Source organism: Monodon monoceros, unplaced genomic scaffold (assembly GCF_005190385.1).
Source record: "Monodon monoceros isolate NGI ecotype Baffin Bay Population unplaced genomic scaffold, NGI_Narwhal_1 Super_Scaffold_12, whole genome shotgun sequence".
In the NCBI taxonomy this organism is placed as follows: Eukaryota; Metazoa; Chordata; class Mammalia; order Artiodactyla; family Monodontidae; genus Monodon; species Monodon monoceros.
The window spans coordinates 169,327,407-169,333,688 of NW_021703768.1; the positions used below are offsets into that span (position 1 = coordinate 169,327,407).

Here is a 6,282-nt window from a genome sequence, read left to right on the forward strand (position 1 = left end):
GGAATCTTGGATGTCAGCCAGACCCTAGAGCCCCAGGCTCCAAGGAGATCAGCATTTCTGTTCATTTTGGATTAGTCCTGGCATCCAGCCATCATTTACAGCATTCTTCCCTGGGAACCCGGCAGAGACATCCCAAGAACTGGCTTGATGAACCTTTGGAACATGAGCCTGCCCTAGGTAGCTGGTTGCTGTGGTATGTTGAGAAAACTTTTCTGGAGAAAAGCAGTGGGAAAGAGGGAAATTCCACACCCAGAAACTAGCCCTGGAATTATAGCCAAGTTTCAGTTGTGTTCCGTGCTGGTGGCAGAATCATATTCCTCTTCCTGTCCCCTTGGCTTCTGGACTGGAGAGGAAACAAGTGGACCCAGGAAATCTCTGCATGAGGTTGTTTTCCACCTAGTTGGTGGAGATCACAGACTCTCTGCCAGATGTGTATGTAGAGGCCAGCGTGTCTTTCTCTTCCACTGTGAACCGCCTATCCAGACCTTTATTTTATCAGTTACAGCTGAAGAGATTAAGGGGAAGGAGAACCTTAGGCTTTGGTGTTTTCATTTATGTTTTACTCAACACAGATTTTGAGAAAATTGTTATGAATTACATTTGTGAAAACTCACAGACTCCTGGTATGTCCTGGCATTGGCACCCCAGTTCTCGATTTGTGCAGTGGATCACAGTCTTGGCTTGAATGTTAAGAATAACCTTGGTAGCTTTGAAAATCCTAATACTTGGCCCTTACCCGGGACGCTTTTCACTGGAATCTCTGTGAGTAGGGGCCCAGGCATCCCTTTTTTTTTTTTTCTTTCAGGGTTTCTCAGATGCTGCCAACTGTACAGTTCTGTAAACCATTGTTTAGCCAGATTTCACTCTTGAGTCAGTGCTGAGCGTTGAGAATCTGGAAGCTGCACAGTCTCGTGAGGAGAGATAACACTGGGCAAGTCACAGACTCTTCTGGGCATGCTTGGCTTGAAGGCTTTTATTTAAATCTGGCTACTGGATTTTTCCTTTGCTAACTAACTTCATTGCAGAGCACCTTAGTCTGAGGACAGAGGGAATGGTGGTCTGGTTTATTATTAAAGCCTAATTAACTATTTTGACTGTATTTGGGCCCTGTTGAAATTTGGGATATGGGCCTCTGACTGACTTAAGTGCTGAAGCTATTTCTGCTAGTCATTTGAGATGGAAAACTTCCTGAAATGAATTACCAGAAGCTTTGCCCTGAGGTAAAGAGGGGTGTGCCCTCACCAACTTCATACTGCCACTACTCACAATAGCAAAAAGGTAGAAACAATCCAAATGTCCACTTGATGAATGGTTAAACAAAGTGTGGCATATCTATATAATGGAACAATATTCAGCTTCAAAAGGAAGGAAATTCTGACTTGTGCTTAACAGCATGGATGAACCTTAAAGACACTGCTAAGTGAAAGAAGCCAGAGACAAAAGGACAAATATTGTGTGATTCCACTTATATGAGATACCTAAAATAGTCGAATTCGTAGTGACAGAAAATAGAATAGTGGTTACCAGGAGTTGGGGGAGGGAGGGGAGTGGGAGTTCGTGTTTAATAGGGACAGAGTTTCTGTCTGGGAAGATGAAAAAGTTCTGGAGGTGGATGGTAGTGATGGTTGAACGACAGTGTGAATGTACTTCATACTACGGAACTGTACACTTAAAAATGGTTAAAGTGGTAAACCTTAAGTATATTTTAGCACAATTTAAAACAGTTTTTTTAATGGGTGTGCCTTACTTCTGGGTAGCTAGCTGGATATTGATCATATTCACCACAGACTAACAGGTTGTGCCTGCACAGGTCGCCTAAGGCTGTTGTTCTCTTCCATGGCAGGTTAACTTGTTAGCTGTTTTTCCTTTTGGTAAAATGGCATAATTGTCTCCTTGCCTGCTATCGAATTGCCAGCTGTTGCTTCCTCCTGCGCCTTCAACTGCTCCTCTCCCCTTTCTATGGGCTGCTTCTAATCTGGTGTCCTGGGGACGGAGATAAGCCTGCCTGCTCAGTGGTCTTGGGCTTTGTGGTAGACCCGGTGCCACCCTTCTGGGCTTTCAAGTGGCCAGAACCCCCATCCCCCACCCCCACCCCCCCACAAACAGCCACTCTGGTTGTTGGGTTTCACGGTTTTTTCAGCTTCAGTTTTTACATTGGCATCTGAGGTTAATCTTGTTTTGAGTTAAAGGTGAGTTTATTATTGATTGGCTTTTTCCATTTGGATGTCATTGTTTTGAGTGGTGCTTCCATTGGTCCCCTTGAGCTGTTGGCATTGATGGTAGATGGCTGTTGTGAGGATGCCCGGGTGTGAACTGAGCATGGTGGTCTTGCATGAGTCAGCCCTTCCAAGGGTACTGAAATCCAAAAGGAGCACAGATGTGCTCTCCTTCCTTTGCTGGAATCCTCTAGGGCCCGAAATTGTGAAACACAAAACCTAGGATGCTTTCAGTTTGGGGTGTTTGGGATTTTCAAAGAAACATCTATAGATACTTTCCACGTGCTTACAGTGTTTTATTAGGTAAGCAGCTTTCTCCATAGCCTGTTGCTTAGTCCAAATAATGGCAAGGATTTTTGGGGCCACAGTTTCCAGCAGTAAAGAGGAGACCCTTGGGGTGTAGATAAGTCACCCGAGTCTGCAGTCATGGGTAGAGGGTTGTGAAGGCACCTCCCAGATTAAGGCACACTTTTGCCTTTGGCACATAGGAGCTGTGAAACTTCTGGGAATTCTGAGATAGAGAGAAGATCAGGGTAGGGAATGTGTAAGTACAGTGGCTTGTTATAACTAGGGTACTCTTTTTGGCCTGTTTTTCTAATTAAAGGTGGAGCATATTTGCGAAATGAAAAATCAGCCTTTGGTCAACTGAGAAGCTGTCATTCAGCAGGGCTTAAAATTGTGACATTTATTTCGGGAATCGGGCTTCCCTTGTGGCACAGTGGTTAAGAATCCACCTGCCAATGTAGGGGCACGGGTTCGATCCCTGGCCTGGGAAGATCCCACATACCGCGGAGCAGCTAAGTCTGTGAGGCACAACTACTGAGCCTGCGCTCTAGAGCCCGCGTGCTGCAACTACTGAAGCCTGTTCACCTAGAGCCCGTGCTCCGCAACAAGAGAAGCCACCACAATGAGAAGCCCGCACACCGCAACGAAGAGTAGCCCCCACTCACCACAATTAGAGAAAGCCTGCGCACAGCAACAAAGACCCAATACAGCCACAAATAAAAACAAATAAATATTTAGGGAATCATTTTTTTTTACTACCAGCAAAATAACTGGTGTACCAGAAGGTAAACCTAGGATTTGCTCTTGTTGTATCCTGCCTGAGGGGTGGAGTCAAGGATGACTTGTCTCTCAGACACGACTCTCTGCAGGAAAATACGCTTGTATTGTAAATGTGTAGGCAAAAAGTAAAACTGTAGTATGGAACTGGCTTAATGAATTCTTTTGTCTTATATGTAAATTCTCAGAGGTAAATAAATTCTGTCCTTTTTCATTATTGTTAAAGGTGAGAGTATAAAGATTCTGTCACTGAATGGAAGCTGTGGGTTTTTTTGTTTTGTTTTGTTTTTGCGGTATGCAGGCCTCTCACTGTTGTGGCCTCTCCCGTTGCGGAGCACAGGCTCCGGATGCGCAGGCTTAGCGGCCATGGCTCACGGGCCCAGCCGCTCTGCGGCATGTGGGATCTTCCCCGGACCGGGGCACGAAATCGTGTCCCCTGCATCGACAGGCGGACTCTCAACCACTGCGCCACCAGGGAAGCCCGAAGCTGTGGTTTTAAGTAAGCCACAAGCCCCTGTGTTCAAAATAGATACATATCTAGGGAACCATCTTTAGAGTAATTTACACATGAATGAGAGATTTCAGTGGAGAAAATTTGTTAGCCAGGTGGACTGTTTTTCCTTTTCAGTGCATAATATGGATGAAATGGGATGAGATCAGGAACCACAGTCTTGCTTTTGTGAAAGTCCCAAGGAGTAGGGACTTGGAAAAGCTCCAATTCTATGTGCCCCCATCCTTTCTTTTTTACATAGTACATCACATAATTTTAGTTGTTATTTTCATTCTTTGTTGTCTGGCTGTCCCTGTTCCCCCACCTCTGGGCCAGAATGTGAGCACATGAGGGCAAGTGTCTTTGTGCTGAATCCCAAGAGCCTGTAGTGTTAAAAGATACACAGTAAGGTGTTTGTTAAGTAGCTGAATCAGAAATCCAAAGTTTTCACCTAAACCAGGAACACCTCAAACGACAGGGGTATACCCAGTCATCCCTAGGCCTCTGCCGCTTGGCCAGCCTGGACCAGTTGGTTTTCAGCTTGTTCTTAATCTCAACACCATCTCCTTATAGACCCACACAAGACAGATGCATGTTAGCACGTGTCTGTGAAGTGGGGCAGCAAAGGTAAGAAGCGGGGCAGGCCAGATAATGGTGAGAAGAGCAGTAGTTGGATCACAAGAGCAAAGTTAGCAAAAGGAGCAAGCTCAGCCCTTATCAGAACCCCATGATTTGGGGTTCTTCATGGTCTAAAGTGCCAGCATGCATAGCTCTTTCCATCTAGGTCTTGCTGGGACCTTTACCTCTGTAATGCAATAGACTTTTTTCTTTATAAAGAACACATTTTAAAACGTCTCAAATCAGGGACTTCCCTGGTGGTCCAGTGTTTAAGACTTCCAACACGGGGTGCGGGTTCAATCCCTGGTCGGAGAGCTAGGATCCCACATGCCTCGCGGCCGAAAAAGAAAAAAACCCCACCAAAACATAAAACAGAAGCAATGGTGTAACAAATTCAGTAAAGACTTTAAAATTGGTCCATGTCAAAAAAAAAAAAAAAAGGTCTCAAACGATACTTTGGGTTGAAATCAGATCTATAATAGACTATATCTCTTGTATTTACTCACTAGAGATAGTGAGCCTAACTTACTAGGGAACTTATATCTACTGGGGGTGAAAGCTTATGTTTTCATAAGTATGGGTCAGTATAAAAATTGAATAAATCAGAAATATGAAAACTGTGGGCTTGGAGTTGGAAGGTGTGTGTGCTGTGAGCTCTGTTGCCTCTGGTTTCTGCCCAGGCTGGGGGCAGAGTATGGTGGGTCCTGGTCAGGAGGGTAGCCTGGCCAGGTTGGCTGTGTTTCCCTAGAGGGTCTTCCACAGGGCTGGTGTTCTGTGTTTGTGTTGAGTGAAATTTCCTTTTCTTCCCCGGGCCTGGAGCACATCTGTTTAAGTTGCGTTCTAGGTATACTTGCACCCATTTATTATTAAAGGGATTTGAGTTTGAACTGGATTTGATAACGGTTTTTCTTCTAAGCACCCATGGTGCATTTCTGTACCTGAAAGTATAATGCATTTTGATGCCATTCGTATGGCAACCAGTGAACTCCAAGGGAACAGATTCTATTTTGTGCTCTAACATGGTAACAGGATTAGTGAAGGCACATTGAAAACACCATTATAAGTCTGCTGCAGTTTGAAGAGAATTTAAATGGTCCAGTACTAAATTTTCAACATTGACTCCGTTTGAGTACACTTCTGATAATCTGCATGGCACTCAACTTAGTCTGGTTTTAAATATCATTGTGGGGAGGGGGTGCTTGATGGGGGCTTATTTTTAATCCAAAGTGCGTCCTCAGTAAAATCTTCAGGGACTCCATTTTCTGGGTTTCAAAACCTTGTTCACAGGTCTCTATCATTGGGGTCTTTGGTTTTTGTTTTTTGGCTGCGTTTGGGTCTTCGTTGCTGCGCGCAGGCTTTCTCTACTTGCGGCGAGAGGGGGCTACTCTTCATTGCGGTACGCGGGCTTCTCATTGCAGTGGCTTCTCTTGTTGCGGAGCACAGCCTGTAGGTGTGCAGGCTTCAGTAGTTGCAGCATGCGGGCTTCAGTAGTTGCAGTGTGCGGACTCTAGGGCACGAGGGCTTCAGTAGTTGTGGCACATGGGCTTAGTTGCTCTGCGGCATGTGGGATCTTCCCCGACCAAGGATTGAACCCATGTACCCTGCGTTGGCAGGTGGATTCTCAGCCACTGCACCACCAGGGAACTCCCTATCATTGGGGATTCTTGTGTTCAGGTGTGTGACACTCTACCCCAACCAGAGTTTGGAGGTCAGGTGATTTTAACTTGTCTATCCTGCCTTTAAACCAAACCTCTCTAAGAGACAAAATAAAACAGAAATGTTAATTCCTTCCTCAGGAAGCCTTCCTTCACCTGAGCCTCTTGCTCAGGTGACGGTGGCACTCTGGGAGGTAGTGCCTTATGCCTTCCTGCCCGTCGGAGCAGGGTCTTGGCTGTG

At 45.5% G+C, this 6,282-nt stretch overlaps 1 protein-coding gene across 2 annotated transcripts in view; it reads left to right on the forward strand.

The window, feature by feature from the left end:
- BRD4 (bromodomain containing 4) overlaps positions 1 to 6,282 on the forward strand; it is an 81,444-nt gene that overhangs the window by 23,105 nt on the left and 52,057 nt on the right. The window lies entirely within an intron of this gene.